Here is an 18,305-nt window from a genome sequence, read left to right as displayed (position 1 = left end):
TCTCATGCTTCTGTTGATGCAGCCCGAGATCACATTTATATTTTGCAGCTATTCCTGGCTCGCGCTGGAGTTTTTGATGATAAAGACCTCTAAATCTTTTTCATATGTGCTATTGTAATGACACGTTTATTGAGTCTGTTGGAAGACAGTTAATGATTTGGACACACACACAAGTGTTCACACTTGTCTTTATTAAGTGTCTCTGGCTCCAGTTTGTTTATAGATGGGATTTGGCTGTTTTTCTCCAGATAAATGCTACAAAGGTACCGTTCAGCTTTTTCTCCACATTGTCTTTGTGCTGCTGATGGTCATGGTGGGTGAAAGGTTGGCCTGGAGGTCTTGGTCCTGACCCTGACTCCCTCTTCTCCGTGAGCCAAGAGGATCCTTACTGCCTGACCCAGCCCCGGGCCTCTGAGCTCTGCATTTTCCTCCTCTGCTCCTAAGACCTTTCCTCTCAGATGCATCTTTTTATGATCTCCCCGCCCCCAGCCAAAACACACGCACACAGGCGCGCACGCGCGCTTTCACAGTGCTCCAGACAGAGAACACCAAACGTCTTCAAAGTGGGAAAGTGGGTCAGGGAGGCACGTCACCGACAATGATCGTTTGGCCGCCTCGTCTTCCTTCCCACCCTCCCTTAGCCGAACTGGAAGGCGATAAAGAGTCTGCGCCCCGGAGGCGGAGTGATACACAAGCTAGGTTTACCGTCCGGTTTTACTAGCTCAGAGACCATGGGCAAGCCGTACACGTCTCTGCCATTGGAGGGGCATGATACTGTATTCAGCCCTTCGGTGCGGTTAGGAAACTTAGACGATACACGTGAAGTGTTTGGTACACAGTCAGTGTTCAGTACACACTTCTGGTACTGTTATTCACACCATCTGTCTTCAAAGTCGTTCCACTGTGTCAGACACCATCATAGAGACTGCAGTAAAGGTGAGGAAAGTAGAACCTCTGTCCTTGACATTGCAGTTATCCTCCTGGGAGCAAAACAGGGATGGGTGTTAGGAAACTAAAGCTGAAGCCTGAATGGTCCTGGGCCTGTGTCACACAGCAAGGATGTGGCGGTGCCGAGCTACGAGCCCAGATCCCTGACAGCCAGCCTCAGCCTCCTGGCCAGAAGCCTTGCTATAGTTACCTGTCCCACCCACCTCGCATCATGGAGAGGTCCCCGTGCACTGGGAGTTGGGGCCATCCAGGTCCTGTGCTCCTTGAAGAGAACACACACACAGTTTTGCAATGTCAGCTGCTGTATGTATTTTAGTGGCCTGCGACGCCTGTCTGTGTTGCTGTCGTGGTGGTGTGGTGGGGGGTGCAGGTACCTGCGTCTTGTACAACAGAGACGGCCCAGAAGACAGAATTGGGCTGGATGCAGAGGGCTCACAACACAAATCCCTGAGAAGTAGGCAAAGGTGCTCTTGGCCCTTTCTCCTCAGTGAGGTACTCTCTCCCTTGTATTTTCTTTCAAGCAGAACCCTATTCAAGCAATAACAAAGGTAGGCCCTTATTTTCTGAAATCTCAGCTCCAGCGTTGAGAAGCACAAAAGAGAAATCCCAAGAGAATGAGTGGTGGGTGCGTGAGAAATAAGCCCCAGGCCTCCTTGCCAGGCAGCCAAGTAGAGTGGGGGACAGCAGAGTTCATTTGCACTGTGCCCTTCGGTTCAGTGGCTGCAAGCCCTTGAGCAGAGCTCTTAGCCACCCGGCAAATCCAGGCCTTCATCGTCTCACCTGTTTTCGTTTGAGCAAAATTATTTTTTCCGGTGTACTTCTGAGTGGGCTTTAAAATACAGTACAATTTGAAATCAAACAAAGCACTTTGTTCAATATTGTATCCCAGCCACCACGAGGGAAGGAGAGGAAGAGATTAAAGCAGGATGGGAATAGTGGGCACACTTTTCCTGACTCTGCGTAGGACGCTGGCCACCCTAACCATGGCCACATGGCTGCTGGTGGCTGTTCTTGCAGCATTATGGTCCCCAGCACCTGGTCCTCCTTTTCTGGACAGAAGAGGACAATTATGTGGCAGCATGCAGAACATCTAACAATAGCAGCTCAGAGAAAACTTGTATTTTGTTGCCTCAGGTGGCCCTGGAGAGAGAGAACCATGAAGCTCTCTCTTTTATGGGGTGACCTGGGCACAGCCATGCATTTTATCAAGAGTGGAAGGCATTCAGAGGCTGGACAGTCCACGTGAAGGAACATGAAAGCCCTTCGAAATTACCTTGTTCAGGGCTAGTCCCACCTGTACACTTCACACTTAGAATTTACCTATAGATTCAAACCGCTTCATCACACTTGAGCTCTGTGCACCTGCTTTTCACTTGAACCTGCAAGTAATTGAGGGACGGCCTGGAGAGCAGAGGGAGAAAGTTCATTACTAAGTGACAGCTGCTTGGGTTCCCAGACCCTACACGGGTTTGACATTCAGAGGATACACACCTCCAAGGTTGTACTCTTCACTGAATAGTGAAGTTCTTCTGTGCCAGTTGGTAAATGGCTCACAGCCCTGACCCACCCCTGTGCCCTCATGCAGCTTGGCATTCCCAGCACCCCCCCAAAGGCCTCCTGAAGTCCCTCCCCACTGACCAGGACTAGGGTGGCTGGCATCTATTTTGCTAGTTAGTGCCTGTGCTTTAGAAGATCTCAGCTATTGTGAATATCATCCCTGATATCACCTTAGAAATGAGAATTTAATCATGTGTTTGGTACATAACAGAAACAAAAATGGTACATTGTAATTCCCATTTTCCTTATCCATCTTTAAAAGCATGTCTCCCTTCCCTGAATATTATGCATGGAAGTTCAAGGGAATGAAAGTAACAGATTTATCACTTTATCATAGGGTAGTAGATAGCTGAATGGTTTCTTAATTTTGTTTTATTATTGTGAAAGAAATGCATACTCTTTATAATGGAAGGAAAGAAGGGAAAGGAGGGAGGGAGAAAGGAAGGAAGGAAGGAAAAGGGATGGAAAAAATGAAATAAAAAGTGAAAGAAGGAATAAAAGAAGTCTGAGCTCTGTAAAGCAATAACTAAAAGTCTGACTTTGTCTCTCCCTCCTATCCCACTGACAGGACTAAAAAGCTCATCCTTTATAATAGCTTGATTTATATTCTCCTAGCATTTTCCGGTGTACACAGGTATACACTGATGGGGCCATCTCAGCCACATACATCATTCTGAAGTAATCTGGTAGTTTACCAAGCAGTGTAAGAGAAGCATGTTTCCACGTCAGCCCTGCACACCCGTCTTATTCTTGTTGAAAGCCGCATAGGATCCCGGAATATGAGTATATGAAAGGCATCAACATTTATTTTACTGCCCCAGTTGTTGATCATGATCTCAATTTTTTGCAGTTATAATAAGTCAATAAACATCCTATACTGACACACGCATACACACACATACGTGTGTATATATCTTGCAAAGTGTGAGGCTATTTTTGTAAGGCAGATGTCTAAAAGCATCATCTCGGCATCAAAGAACATGCATTATACATTTGTAATTACAAATTACACATTTGTCATTTTGGTACGTGCTGTTATATTTATTCATTTTAAAAACTGGTCTTATACTCTCGAGGTAGGGCTGCATATACTCCCCCACACTGATCTGCACAACAACCCGCTGCTAGTTCGCATTGGCTGTTTGGACATCATCGTGGACCCTTCTGGCTTTTATCTCTATACTTGTCATCGTTTTATATGTTCAGGCTTCTCTTTTCCTTTTTTTCCTATTAAACATTAGTCCAAATTCTTCTCTTTGTGGAAAGACAGCCCCCACAGTTATCTTGAGCTAGGATTCTTTAGGTGAGGTGATGCAGAATAAAGATTTGTTTTTATTCTCTTACTTTTATTCAGCACCTAGGGTGGAAGAAGGAGAGAGAAGGGGCATCATATACCAGTGGTGGCCCCCAGTGACAGATACAAAGGGGTCACGCGCTCTCTGGCGTGGTCAGTAGCCTCACCTTTGGTGTTGCTCAGGATCACAGACCAGAACCCCTGAGGGTGAACGGGATCTTGTTGAGAGGATGGGGAGGAAAGGATGTTGACTGAGTCCCTATAACAACTCCACTGCTGTCCTATCCATGATCTCATTGAGCCATTTGTAATTAACCCCGAGGGGAGGGTGGATGGAAGGGTTGTCTAAGAAACCAGTGCTGTTGCTGCTGCTAATGCCAACATCAGCTGACCTCTCCTTAGTGATAACCGCTGTTCTGGGAACTTTCCACGGAATTATGTCATTTACATCTCACCATAACCCCATGAGTTACGCACTAGTACTGCCTCCACTCTGCAGAGCAGAAGACTGAAACAAAAAAGGCTGAAAAGGCCGGTCCAAGGTTATACAGATGGAAGGGGGCAGAGCCAGGTTGAACTCTAGCACGAACGCCCTCACAGTAGGGGGCCGAGCTGGGATGTGAACACACTATGCCACACTGACTCTCCTGATCCTTGGGAAGACGCCAAGTTCTCCGGCCCCATGGATAGCGAAAGCGTAGCGACCGTGAGCTTCCCAGAAATCTGGGAAGAAAAATAGGTAATTAACATCTGTTCTCCGAGGCTGGAAGCTGCTTCATGGTAATTCTGAGCTCAACTGGCAGAAAGGACTTTGCAACAGAGAAATCCCTGTTTTTTGGAGTGTTTTGAGTGGTCCCCAAGGGTGCAGGGAACTCGTGTGCAGTGTCAATAAAGCACTCTGGGGTGACAGAGAAGTGAGAAGCTGCTTATTAACTCACCCTTCTGACAGCCCTTGTGAATGCCATGCAAATGTCATCCTTGTACAGTGCTTTCTGAAATTTCGGAGCTCTTTCTTGTCAACTCCTTATTCAGTGCCTTATCTTGGTATTTAGACGTCTTCACGCAGAGGCTCTGGCCTGAGTTTGCAGTCCCCTCACCGCCACCCCTGCCCATCCATTCCCCTCTTCAAACCACACCCATCTTCCTGATGTCCCCCCAGCACTCATCCCCACATACCTTCCTGCTTGCTTGCATCTCCTCCTCATCCATTCGGCACACAGCAGCCGCTCTGTTATGATGCCTCTGGTTACAGCAGTCTCCTGCCTGAAGTTCTTCCAGAGCTCTCACTGCTCTTGACCCCCACCCTCTAGACTCCAGCCATAGTGGGCCTCTTCCTGTTTTTTCAACTTGCTGTGGTTCTTCCTGCACAGGCCCTTTGTGTATGCCATGATTGTCTTTGCTTGGGCAAATTCTTCTCTTTCCTTCCCCTGTCTTCCTTGGCTGACTGACTCCTCATTATTTTGGTCTTAGCTTGAATCCTACCTCATTAGATAACGTTTTTTTTTCACCATGAATTCTCCTCTTTTGTCATCTATCAACTCTTCTGTTTGTTTCCATACTAGTACTTTTTATTGTATTTATTAAATATTTTAGTATTCTTACTAGACTCAGTTCCGTGAGATGAGGCACCAGATCTGTTAGGTTTGTTTTGTGTCCAATACAGTGACTGGCACATAATAGGTGTTAAAGTATGTGTTGGATTAGGCCCTGGCTGGGTGGTTCACTTGGTTGGAGTGTCATCCCGTGCACCAAAAGGTTGCAGGTTCGATCCCCAGTCAGGGCATGTACAGGAGACAACCAGTCAATGTTTCACTTTCACATTGATCTCTCCCCACCCCACCTCTCAAAAATCAAAAAACCTATTTTGAATGAGCATTGACAAAATATTTTGGGTTAGTAGATGAAGGAATGGATAAATAAATGTTGGATGGATAAATACATGTCTTAGAACCTTCCCACAGGTTGGAAACCTCTGCATGGACTACTTACCCTTTTTCTGAACTGTACAAACCTTATGTAGTGTTTTCAAATCAATATGTGTTGAATCTTCCCATCCCAATGTATTCCTCCCATAAGGAATAAATTATCAAAATTCAGAGGTCATGTCAATGCAACTAGATGTAATGGAACCATAACTTGAACCCAGCTTTTCCTGAGTCCCAAACCCAAGCATGTCCTGAGGATAACATGCATTAATCCTGTCCATTTGTTTGATCAGGAGATGTAAGATATGGCCTTAGATGCTAGCAGGCTAAGTCTCTTAGCGCTGCTTTCATCAAAAATGTTGAACACCAATCACAATGAGACATATATTTTGCACTGTGGCCATACATACATGCATGTGAATGTGTGTGTGCCTATCTGTAAAATAAGTTTTGCAGAATACTTACCCTTATTACATGTGGCATGCTCTGACATTTTCTATTCTTTTTATGTTGCCTTTTAAATGCTGGTGTGAGGCACTGAATGGATTTCACAGTTTATGAGTGGGTCATAACCTGAATTTCAAAGACCTTTCCAGCCTTAGAAGTGCTATATTGTGCTGGGAGTTCCACAGGGGGACAGATCTCCAGATCACTGGGTCTGTGCTGCCATCCTGGAGGTGCTCCTTGCCCAGAGATATGAAGGACCGAGGTGAATGCAAGGCACTGAAGGTAAGGGGCTCATGGAGGAGCTCAGAGTGGTGCTTGAGACAGGCAAGGCCCATGTGACAGCCATATGTCTTACCCACACTGTCCCTGTGGCCAGCCCTTTGGTGTCTTTCCCCCAACCCTCTGGCACACTGGTCCCATTGTCTCCACACTTGCTCTTAAAGTCCCATTGTCTCCACACTGCTCTTTGTCTCTCCTTTGTCTTCTTTCTTTGGATGTTCTTTCTTCTGCCCCATACTCTCCCCACACCCAGGTTCTTCTGCTCTGCTCCCCTCCCGGGAATCCTCACACATCCTTCAGGCTCCGCCTCAAGGCCTCCCCGTTCCCACCTGTCCTGGAGCCCCGGCTGCAGGTTCTCAAAGAGCCCGAGGAAACTCCATTTTTAATGACAGCTCCTGTTCGGACAGAGCCTGTGAGGGCACTGCCTGACCTATCTGGGGACAAGAGAAAAGCAGAAGGGGCAGGGTTGTCTTAACCAGAGCAGCACTGCTTTGAACTGTTTCATACATTGGGGATCCACAGAAGGTTATTTTTGAAAACTAGGCTGTCCAGCATAAAAAGAAAATAAATTTCGATGTGACTTTCTTACACTGAAGTGCCCTGATGTTGTCCCTATTCCCACTTCTTGTTCAGAGCACTCTTTGAAGTCTGCATTGTGCAGCATCCTGGAGCCTGTTTGGTCCCTTCCGTCTCCTCTTCGCCTCCGTCCACCCATGGTTCCTACAGAAAGATGTACAGATTTTAGTTCCTACATCTTCCCTTTGGGTGCACTTGTTCCTCACTACTCAATCATGTATTCACTTGTTCACTCACTTTTTTTTCAAGAGATGTTTACTCAGCACCTACTGTGTGCAAGACACTGTGTTTAATGCAGAAGCTACAAAGCCAGATGAGAAATAATTTTCTCCTTAGAAGCACACAGTTTGGAGGGGGCATAAAGCAGTAATAGCTGCTTTATTTTATACAGCCCTTGAACATTTATAGAGTGGCTTCATAAACATCGTATGACAAACTCTGTGTGCTACTGAACCCTTTCTTGAGAAACAAGGAGCTTTGTTTGGGCTCAGAAATTAGATCACTCACTCCACGATACAGAGAGTGCCGTGGTGAGGCTCTGTTGAAACCCACTTTTCTGTAGTTCAAGTGCACTACTCCCTTTGTGTTGCCACATTATATTTATCCCGGCAGCATCCTGAGTATAATTTGGCAAACAACTTCTTACATCTAAATTGCCCTCCCCCTCTTAATTTTAAAGATCATAAACTCTTTGTCTTTGGAAATATTAAAACAAGATTAGGGAGCCATTTGTCAAGGGTGGTGTAGCAGGGCTGGAGATTAGACACCGTTTAAGTAATCCCTTCTAATTCTCAGATTGTAAAATTTGAATTTAATCTGTTTCCACTCCATTTTCTTCTTAGTACTTCTTGGAAAACAAATTGGGTTAAAATCTGTGGTTGAAAATGTAGGCCCCTTAGAACTAGCCAGCCTGGAAAAGATTCAGAATTGAGAAGTGTTTTGTTTGTTTGCTTATTTTTTTTTTTTATTAACTCCAACTAATCACTGGTGGAATGGAAAGAAGGAAGTCCATTTTTGCCTCATTTAATCATACTGCATAGCGGAAGACCAGACCCTCACTCTGCAGGGAAGCTTTTTGGCTTTGATTTCTAGGATTTGGACATTGGCCCCAGGGCCTAAAATGCCCAGGCTTGGCGAAGCCTGAGGGAGCTGAGCTTCCAACAGACAGGAGCTCGGCATCCCCAGACAGCAATGCTCTGAGCTGTCTGCACACTCTCTAGAATAAGATATAGACAGAGATTTGTCATGGAATCACAACCAGGAATGTCACCAAAGCTGTCGCCAGAGCCCCTTCAAATGTCACTTCCCGGCATTAATTGCCACGATAGCAAAACAAACGGACATTCTCTGAACATTTGCTCTTTCCCTCCTCTCTCATGGCCCTCTCCTTCTCTCCCCAGCTCCCCTTTCTCCCAGCTCCCACAGGGCCCCTTCCTCTTTGTCTCCAGGGACCCTCCGGGCATTCTGACTTGATAAGACTGAGCCAGGCAAGGCGCCCCCCTTATCCCCCTGCACACTGACAGGTGAGGGCGAAGGAAGCTTGATAAATGTCAGAGGCTGAAGACACCGTTCCCTGATTGATCAGAGCCGGCGCAATTTCCCAGCAGCCAGGGACTCTGTACCTCCCATCCTGGCCGCCCTTGAAGTGGCTGGAAATCACCCAGTGGGGGCCTGCCGGTGGCTCAGAGCCCTGGCAGCTGAGCCTCATGCCTCCCACAGGCAAGCAGCCTGCCTCTGGCTGCCATAGCGTCCCCGTCCGCCTCGGGGATTCAAGAAACCTCCGTCCTGACCCACGGTGATGCTTGGCCCTGATTTTTCCTCATATTTCCACATTATGAAAGTGTATGCTCTCTGTAGAAAACTTAAAAATAAAGTATGAAGTAGTATTTTTCAGAATACCTCATCAAATAGGCACAGTAACTTTTTACCAAATTTTCTTCTTTAACATACTGAAATGAAAACATTATTTTTTATTTTTAATGAATAATAGTATTTTGTAAGTATTTTAACATGTTTATTATTCTTAACTACCTCATACTTTATTTATTGATGTACGTTTCAGTTGCTTCCTGACCCCCCTTTTTCCCCCTGCTATTTTGTTTTCATCAGGAACAGACATTTCGGGCCTTAAATTTGTTTTTTGCCATTTTGTATTATTTCCTCAGGCTATATTGCCAGGAGTGGAATTATTGGGTCAAATGGTCTGAATGTTTCAAAATTCCTGACATATATTTAATTTAACATTCCTGCATCAGGAAGTCTGGGTAAATATTTGTTAAATAAGAAAATATTTTTTAATTTATTAATTTAATAACTTTTAATTAAGTGCTTACTAGGTATCAGGCACTATGGAGGACACTGAGGGTAAAGCAGTGAATAAAATATTTATAAGTCTATTTCTGTTGAGCTTACTTGCTAGTGGGAAAAGACCATAAACAATTGAACAAGAAAAATTACATAAAAAGATATAATTAAATATAAAAAATAAATATTTTATAAATCCATAAGACTAAATAATATATAATTGTGTAATATATATACAATTATAATGAGTTATATAGGTATAATATCAAATCATGAGAATTACAGTGGGGTAGAAACCAAAGAAGGAAGGGAATAGGGACTCTCAGGAAAGGCCTCACTGAGGAGGTCATATTTGAGGACCAGTGCACCCATTTAAATATTTGAGGGAAGTGTTTCAGGCAGAGGGAACAGCAGTGCAAAGGCCCTGGGGCATCGGTGTACTGGGAACCTTTAAGGAGTAGGCAGAGGAAATAGGAATAAGAAGCAGTAGAATAAATTGGGTCACAGTGACATTGAAAAGAAGGTCACACGGGGCCTGGTAGGTAAGGATACTGGCTGTTGCTGTGAGTGAGATGAGAAACCATTGGGAAATAGGGAAGTAATGTTTTAGAAAGGTGGTAAGCAAATAAGGCCAAATGAGAAGGAGGGGCTGAGGCATGGAGTTGATATTCAGAAGGGAAGAAGCTGGGGAGACCAGGGAATAAGGTTGCACTCTGGGATCTTACAGCTAGAATTTAGCCCCTAGTGATGTTTGTTTAACTTGCATTAAGAGTACCTTTTACATTGTTCAATAAAGTTGTCAATATTTTATAAACCAGGAAATTTCACATCCCAATCCGCATTTCTGTCTCACTTGATTGTCAGAGGACCTAGAAACCCTAGGCCTTCCCACACTTGGCAGAGCCTCACGGTAGCCCCTGCTTTGGAAGGGCTGCTTCCCCCATTGCAACACAGACACCACCTTTGCTTAGGTCTTCTCTGGTCCCTGTGCACTCCTGGACTCTGGTGCTGCCCCAGAGGAAGGAGGGATTGAGGTTAGCCCTTGCCATCTGAGCAGCTGGAACAGAGAAGCCCATGTGAGCAATAAATCCACCTCCTACTTAGTGTCAAGATGGGAGAACATTATGATCTCTCGGACCTTCTAGAACACACGAGTATCTACCCACAGTGGTACAATGAGAAGGGATGCCCACGTTGGTGGCAGAAGAAGACATCGTTCTCTGTTCTTTCCAGCTTTCTGAGTTTTGTGTGTCCAGCCAGACAGAGGCAGCAGATCAGAGACAGGAGAACTCGGAGAACTTTGGCAGCAGAGCTGAAAGTAGTTGAGAAGCTCAGCTCTCAAATCAGACACACACCAGGGGCAAGTCTCACTTCTGCAATTTATAAGGTGTGAAAACTGGAGCAACTCACTAACTAACATCTCTGAGATTCAGTTTCCTCAACGCTAAAATGCGATTACTTTTTGCAGGATTTGGGTGAGAATTAAAGGAGATTATGTAAAATATTTAGCACAGTGCTTTGACTTAATGAACAAAAGCCATCACTGTTCTTTTGTCTGAAATGCTTATTGTATTCAGCAAATAGAGGCCCAGAGAGGGGAAAGGGTTTGTCTGAGGTTGCACAGCAAATTAATACTAGGTATTTGTGTGCCTTAGGGGCTGGAGGTGGTGGAGGTGGTGCCTGTGATATGGCCTATCTAACTTTCCAGCCAGTGTCATCTTGACATTTCTACCCCCACCTGCTTCTGAAGGGGTGCTTTTTTCCGTCCAGTTCCTGGATGTGTATTTTGGTTCTGACACAGTCCAGGAGATTACTAATATGTATTGAATGATTGAATGAACGAATGAATGAATTCATTCCTGACTGGAAGGGCTCTTGCTTGGCTCCCTATAGGAGAGTTGGATGGACAGTGTCTCTGCTGAGATGGCTCTTGCCAACCCCATGCCCTGAACACGGTTAGTCTTCTTTTCTCGCGGCCCCATGATTTTAAGTCTCCTCTGTTAGGCATTGCTCAGCAGCAGGAAGGCTACTGTCTGTGAGGGTTTGGATGTCTGGCAGACAAGAAATTTTTCCCCATTGTCTCAGGTGTGGGACAGGGAGGACACAGGGAGTAAGAAGCAGGGTGTGAGCCTTGAGGGCCAGCGCTGAGTTCCAGGCTCCTAGGGGAAGGGCACCCACAGATGCTCAGTCACGTACAAGTGCAATGCTACCCACTGAATGTGGCCAGAGAGGCCAGAGACCTGCACGTGAACAGATGACACCCGTCAGGTACCTGGCTCCTGTGCAGCTCTTAAGATGTGGCTGACCTTGCATGTGGCCCATAGAATCACTGCTCCTCAGCATTTCCAAGTTAGGCACTTATTGCATGACCTTTTTCCTCCATGTCTTGAAGTTATGCTACCTTAAACAGGTTGTTCGTTCTCCTCTGTGCATGTGTCTTCATCTGTGGAATGAGTGCTGAAGAAAAGAACACCCGTGTACCTTGGCCAGGAGCCATTCTGAGTTGGGTGGGGTACATCCCTTGTAGGGTAAGAGTCAGGATTCTGAAGAGTTCTGGGCCACTAAGTTTCTTGCAATAGCACTGGGATAAGGAAATCGGCATTTGTTTTCCTTCCTTGGCTTGGCTTTCTGTACTGGATTAGAGACCAGTGGTCGGGAAAGTGGAGAAGACTGCCCACTGTTTCTCTTCACCCCTACTTTTCTATCCCCCCAATATACCGTATGGCGCCAAGTCTGTGTTGCTATACACAGGCTGACTTCAGAAAACTCTGCGTGCTGTGGAAGGGGGGATGGCCTAAACTTCCTTCTCTGGACTAGGAGATCTGGGTTAGAATTTAACCTCACTTGCCCACTCATTTTGACACCTTAGACTAGTCACTCCTTTCTTCTAAACCAGGGGTTCTCAACCAGTGGTGATTTTGTCATCCCCCCACCCCCGTCCCCATTTTACTGGAGGCATTTTTGTTTGTCATGACTGGGGAAAGGTGGGAGGGGCTTCTGGCATTTAGCGGGCAGAGGACCGGTATGCTAGTAAACAACCTGAAGTGCCCAGGACAGCCCCCTGCAGTAAAGAATTACTCAAAATGTCAATATTGCCAGGGTTTACTTGTCACATTGGTGAAATGGAGCTGCCAGGTTCATAAGAATGTGGGACAACTGCTCTGGCCGGGTGGCTCAGCTGATTGGAGCATTGTCCCATTGATGGAAAGGTTGCAGGTTCGGTTCCCAGTCAGGGCACATGCCCAGGTTGCGAGTTCGATCCCCTGTCAGGGTGTGTATAAGAAGCTAATCAACTGATGTTTCTCTTTCACATTGATGTTTCTCTTTCTCTCTCTCTCAGAACAATGAAAAAAATGTCCTCAGGTAAGAATGTTAAAAAAAAAGTGTGGGACAAGCAAATTATTATGGAAGTGAATCCTTTTTCTGTAAACTGGTACACTATACAAATATGGGATGGTAAAGTTATTGTTGCATTGTTATTTTTTATTTTTTTTTATTTTTTTAAAGATTTTATTTATTTATCCCCAGAGAGGGAAGGGAGGGAGAAAGAGAGAGAGGGAGAAACATCAATGTGCGGTTGCTGGGGGTCATGGCCTGCAACCCAGGCATGTACCCTGACTGGGAATCGAACCTGCGACACTTTGGTTCACAGCCCACGCTCAATCCACTGAGCTACGCCAGCCAGGGCTAGCATTGTTATTTTTTAAAGCATCATCTATAAGAATCTACCTCAGGGTCATCTGAACAGCTCTTTTCCCAGATACCTACTTGGCTTATCCCTTCTCTCTCTCCAGGTCTTTCCTCATAAGTCACCTTGTCATTGAGGTCATCCTGGCCACCCCATAACAAATAGCACAATATACTCAGTCACATGCACACACACCACATTCTCTATTCTTTTCTTTCCTCTTCTCTTTTTCTTCATAGGCTTCATCAGCCTTTATCACCTTTTGACCCACTATACACTGTTGTGTGTCTGTTTGTCTGTCTCCCCTTATGTGTTTTGTCTGTTTTGTTCAGTGTTGTTTAAAAGGTTGCCTGGCACAGAGAAGACAACAAGTGAATACTTTATGAATGAATGGATAAATTGAATGAGTAAATGACTCAGTGAATGGCTGACATTGAGTGTTTTCAATCAGCTTGTTCAGGTTTCAAAGAACAGGCTGGTTCCGTTGATGAGGATTTAATTTTAGTTGCAACAGGGGTGACATGAGCTAGTCTGTATGGGCCGAGCTCCATATTAGCACTTAATAAGTATTGACACATTTAATCCTCACAAAAGAAAAAGGTATTGTCAGGACCTGCAATTGCTCCCTTTTTCAAATGAGGAAGCCGTAGCTGGGAGAACTCACGTGGCTTGCCCAGGACCAGTATTTTTTTGCGTGTTAAAGCCAGGATTCGTACCTAGGGCTGCATGACCTTGGGATGCTCCCTTCTCGCCAACACTCTGTTGGCCTTTACTGTTGGAGAACACAGGGACCAGGGCTGATCATAAAACAGTCACGGATTCATGGGGAAAGAACCAAAGAACTAGGCTATAGCTCTGATAAATTCATGAATCAGCGTCCCTCTCTCCTCTCCTCTCTTGCCCCCCATCGGGAAATGACATCTCTGTATCTCTTAACCTGACTCCCGCCCTCTCACAGCTTCTGGTCTGGCTCCTCTCTGTTCCTCAGGAGATATTCTCTCTCCGTCTCACACGGTCTTCTTGTGTTTCCTATTCAAACACTACACGAGGACATTTGTCATATTCACCGCGGGCAGATCCTCCCAATAGGCCATGTCATCACGCACAAGCTAATCCGGGCGGGGCCATCTCCCTCGGCTCAGGCGTGGAGCTCTGGTTCCACTGGCACTGCCGATGGTGGAGTCTCAGAGGACTGAGCAAGGCCCCCCCCCGGGTTCTGAAGCACCTGCAGCAACTGTGCATGACACGGGCATCTGTGGGGATGGCAAACCCTCAAAGCCTCACGTCCTGTCCAGCACGGTGGGGAGTCCACCTTCTTAGGCAGGACTAGAGTGCCTTGCATAAAAGAACCTGGTTTGTGAATAGCTCAGTTTAGCAAGGAGATACATTAGGGAAACACAGATTATTTTCTTAAATCATTCTTTATTTTATAGAAGCATTCACCACAGGATTCTTTTCAATATCTAGCACCCCACCTGGGCATGCCAAAGAGGGTGGCATTTAACCAACTTTCACTTACAAAAATGTTTAAAGAGATGCTAGTCCAGAAACCCAAGCCAAACCGTGACAGCAGGGCATTCTGGGAGATGGCAGGCTATAGGATGATGAGTTTGGAATGGGGCAGACTTGGGTATGACTCCTGTACCTATGTAGCACCTCAATCTTGGATTGGTTAACTCATCTATTTAAATCTCTGATTCCTCATCTACAAAATTGGTTTAATAATAATGTCAGACTTGTGGGGTTGGTTTGAGAATGAAATTTAATAATATATGAAGAGCCCGGAGCAGAGGGCACCTGCCATAAATATTGATGATCTTGGGAAAATCATATCCCCTTACTGAGCTTCAATCTTTGCAGCCTCAACTATTACATTCTTCAGTTTCTACCCCTGTCACCAGAATCCTGAGGCTGTGGCTATTCATATGGCGTGGGACCAGTGGGAATTGAGCCAGAACACAGTGCCATATGCCTAGCTGGCATGACTGACGGTGTGTGTGTGTGTGCATGCGTGTGTATGTGTGTGCGTGTGTGAACTTATTAGAAAAATCAGGTCTTTAAGAGTAGGGGGAGGAAGAATTTCACTCTTGCAAGCCCTTATCTCCTCATACCTCCTTGTACAGAAATGATGCCAAAGGCAAAAAAGGGCACCAGCAACCAGCATTCTAACCAGGCTAATACAGTTCAGGCGCCAGTCTCAAGCCTCTTTTTATAGCCTCCTGGCTCCAGGACTGTTTTGTAAGTGGCCCAAGGAGGTCATCAGAGAGAGAGATCACTTCCTCATCATGTCCCTTGGGAATGAAGCCTTTGGAGACCAGATGCATCCACTTCATTATGACTCCGTTAAGTGCAGCTTGATTGGTGCTGTTCATTGCTCCAGGAGAGCTGCCTAGTGGACACACAGGCAGCTCCGCACAGCTCTGCCCCGGCCAGCTGTGTCCTTGGCAGTGGCCATGGCTCCCCTGTGGGGAAGAGAAAGCAGTGGGAGACGGAGAGGCGGGGGCTGAGGGGGAATGAGGGAGCCTGGGCTCTGCCGTCAGCATGCCACGTGGAGTCCTCTCCTTCCTGGAGGGGAGCCTGACTGCTCAGGCTGGTCAGGGGCTCTGTGACATTTCTGTGCTCTTACTCAGCTCTTCCCGTGTCACTGTCTCAGGAGGGAGGTGACATGGGTTTTCTAAGAGTGCTCGCAGGTATAGGTGGCTTTGGTCCTGGGGTCTGAGTGTCCCCTGTAGGATCCTGCCAAAAAAAAAAAAAAAAGAAGCAATTTCTGCACTGTTAGAAATTTCTTATGTCCCTTAAGAAATAAGGAGGGAAGTTAAAGAGGGGACTTCTCTCCTGTCCTTAGAAAATGAGATTTCCCCCTCTTAGAAAAGGGTGAGAGGGTGGTAGGGAATGTTCTGATCTCAAGGGCTACATTTTGTAACCTTCATTGCCTATGCATGGCTTTGGGGAAAGGGATGTGGGTTTCCCGAACTAGGAGAGTGGGACTGGGAAATGTGGGCAAAGAGCCTTCAACCAGGATATTGAGGGGCAAGAAAAATCCAAGAGGGAAGATGAAGAGATGAAACTAAGATCTCTCTATAGCATGGCACTTAGGCATGTGGGCTTTTGGGCTAGGCTGTCCCTGTTAACGCCTGATATTTTCTGACATTTACTAGCTGTATATAACCTTGGACAAATGAGTAAATGGCCTTTTCTCTCCCTGTCCTTATCTTTAAAAAGGAGGAAATCAGAGCATGCATCCCTGAGTTTGTTGGACTAAATGAGTTAAGACCTGCCACGGGGATCAGAGTGCTTTTTACAAAGGAAAGGCTCAGTCGATGTTAGTTATTGTCATGTGGTGGGCGTCTTCTGCAAATAGATCAGGCACTTTCGATGCTACTTCATCTGATACTCAGAATAACTCAGCACTTCATACATTCATTCACCAAACACTCCTAAGGACAGAGCAGTGAAAGTGACCAGCATGACCCCTGCCCTCAGAGATGTCACCCTGTAATGGAAAGACAGACTTGAGACCCTAACCCAATTATCACACGATTACTAATTTATCTAACACAGTGTGGCTGGGAAGGAAATGCACTGAGTGCCCTGAGAGAGGAAACGGGGTGCTTGGATGTCCAGAAAGGTCTTTCTGAGGAAGGAAAGTGTACGCTGCAGTCAAAAGGGCACGTAGCATCTGGTCCAGTGAAGACTGAAGAACAGAGGATGTGATTTTTGCAAAAAAAAAAAAAAAAGCTTGGCTCGTTCGGTGACCCAGAAGGCCAGTGTGACTAGAAAACAGTAAAGGGGACTGGGCCAGAGCATTCTATTTTCCGTGGATGGGGAAACTGAGGCACAGCACGCTGAGGTGGCTTTCCGGAAGTTATGGATCTGGGATGGGAGGGGTCAGTTCTGCCTGAGATGACAGCGTTTCTTCTAGTCCCAGGAGGAGGAGTATCATAGGAGCGGATCTTGGTTTGCTTTTCTTGGGAAGGGAGCGTCTCTGTGTCTGGGCTGAGGGTTGGTGGAGATGCAAGGCAGTGGCTTAGGAGGTGATGGGGCAGGCTGCACATGCTCAGCTGAGCTGGGACCTTCTCTGGTCTAATTTCCTTGGGGTTACAGGGTGGAAGTGGATTAATCTCAGAATAGCCCCGTCCATGCTCCAGGGTTTAATATCTCCCGTGTGCCCTGGGTCATCCTTGGCACGGGGAGAACGCTCAGCTCAGGTCAGTGGTATAAAGTGTTTTGGTTTTTTCATATCTGTGTGCATATGTAGTTTTCTTCCCCGAGGCATGCTGAGTTTATGGAGCAAAACACACGGACTTAGGTGAAGTCTTATTTATTTTTTTGAAGGCATGCAGTACAAAATCATTACTCTCCCTGCATAAATATGCATGAGGTTAGCCTGCTCTCTCCTCCTCAGGAAGCATGGCAGGATTGCGGGGGGAGTGATGGGGAGAGCCCCATGTGACTGGTGTCAGGGCCCTGCCCATGGTGGCTGGCACCCCATTAATCAGGGGGAACAGCAGTCTTGTGAACTGTGAAATTGGCAGGCTCTTGACAGCTCTGGGCCCAGTCGAGCAGGGACTCTTATTTCACAGCTGGGAGGTGGCCGTGTGGTGTGAGGGAAGAGGGTGCTGGGCTTAGTGGGCCAGAGCGGCCATGCTCCCCTCTCCGCCTTCCCAGGCCCCAGATGAGTCCTGCTGGGAGTGCCTGCCTCTTAATTAAGGTGAGGCATGGGGAGAGAGAGAGACTGGCAAGAGCAGGAAAACAGTGAGTGATACTGGCCATCATAACAGATACGTACTGAGCACCTGCCATCTGTTGAGCTCCAGGCACTGTGCTCTGCAGTCTTTCTGCATTCCTTTATTTAATCCTCCTGGTTCTTTTTTATAGTGTCATCAAGCTCCCCATTTTACAGACCAGGAAAAACAGGACTCAAGACTGGGGCTGGGACCCACGTCCCTGTCTCTGTCTCACTGCAGAGTCTGTGTTTTTAGCTACTACACTAGCTGTCCGTTTACACCACACATAGCCAGCCCTCCGGCACACTATGAAAACAGAACAGCGAGAGAGAAGCAACACATTCATTCAATGGCCATGTCCAAACTGCACACTCCACGCAGAAGCTGGAGTCGCTGTGCCAAGTGGTGGGTTTCTGGGGGACTAATGCCATTGGCCAGTTCATGGTGTGTAGGGGAGATTTTAGTAAACAGGTACTCACAGCAGGATGACGTATATTTGAGAGTGTGGTCAGTGTAAAATCTTAGCTGTGACATTACCAGTTCTGTGACCTGGGACAAAT

General features: G+C 46.3%; 1 protein-coding gene across 2 annotated transcripts in view; it reads left to right on the top strand.

Moving 5' to 3' along the window:
* ASTN2 (astrotactin 2) overlaps window positions 1-18,305 on the top strand; it is an 821,211-nt gene that overhangs the window by 179,471 nt on the left and 623,435 nt on the right. The window lies entirely within an intron of this gene.

Source organism: Phyllostomus hastatus, unplaced genomic scaffold (assembly GCF_019186645.2).
Source record: "Phyllostomus hastatus isolate PE091 unplaced genomic scaffold, TTU_PhHast_1.1 phas_contig_34, whole genome shotgun sequence".
Lineage (NCBI taxonomy): Eukaryota > Metazoa > Chordata > Mammalia > Chiroptera > Phyllostomidae > Phyllostomus > Phyllostomus hastatus.
This window is presented reverse-complemented; position numbering and strand designations above follow the sequence as displayed.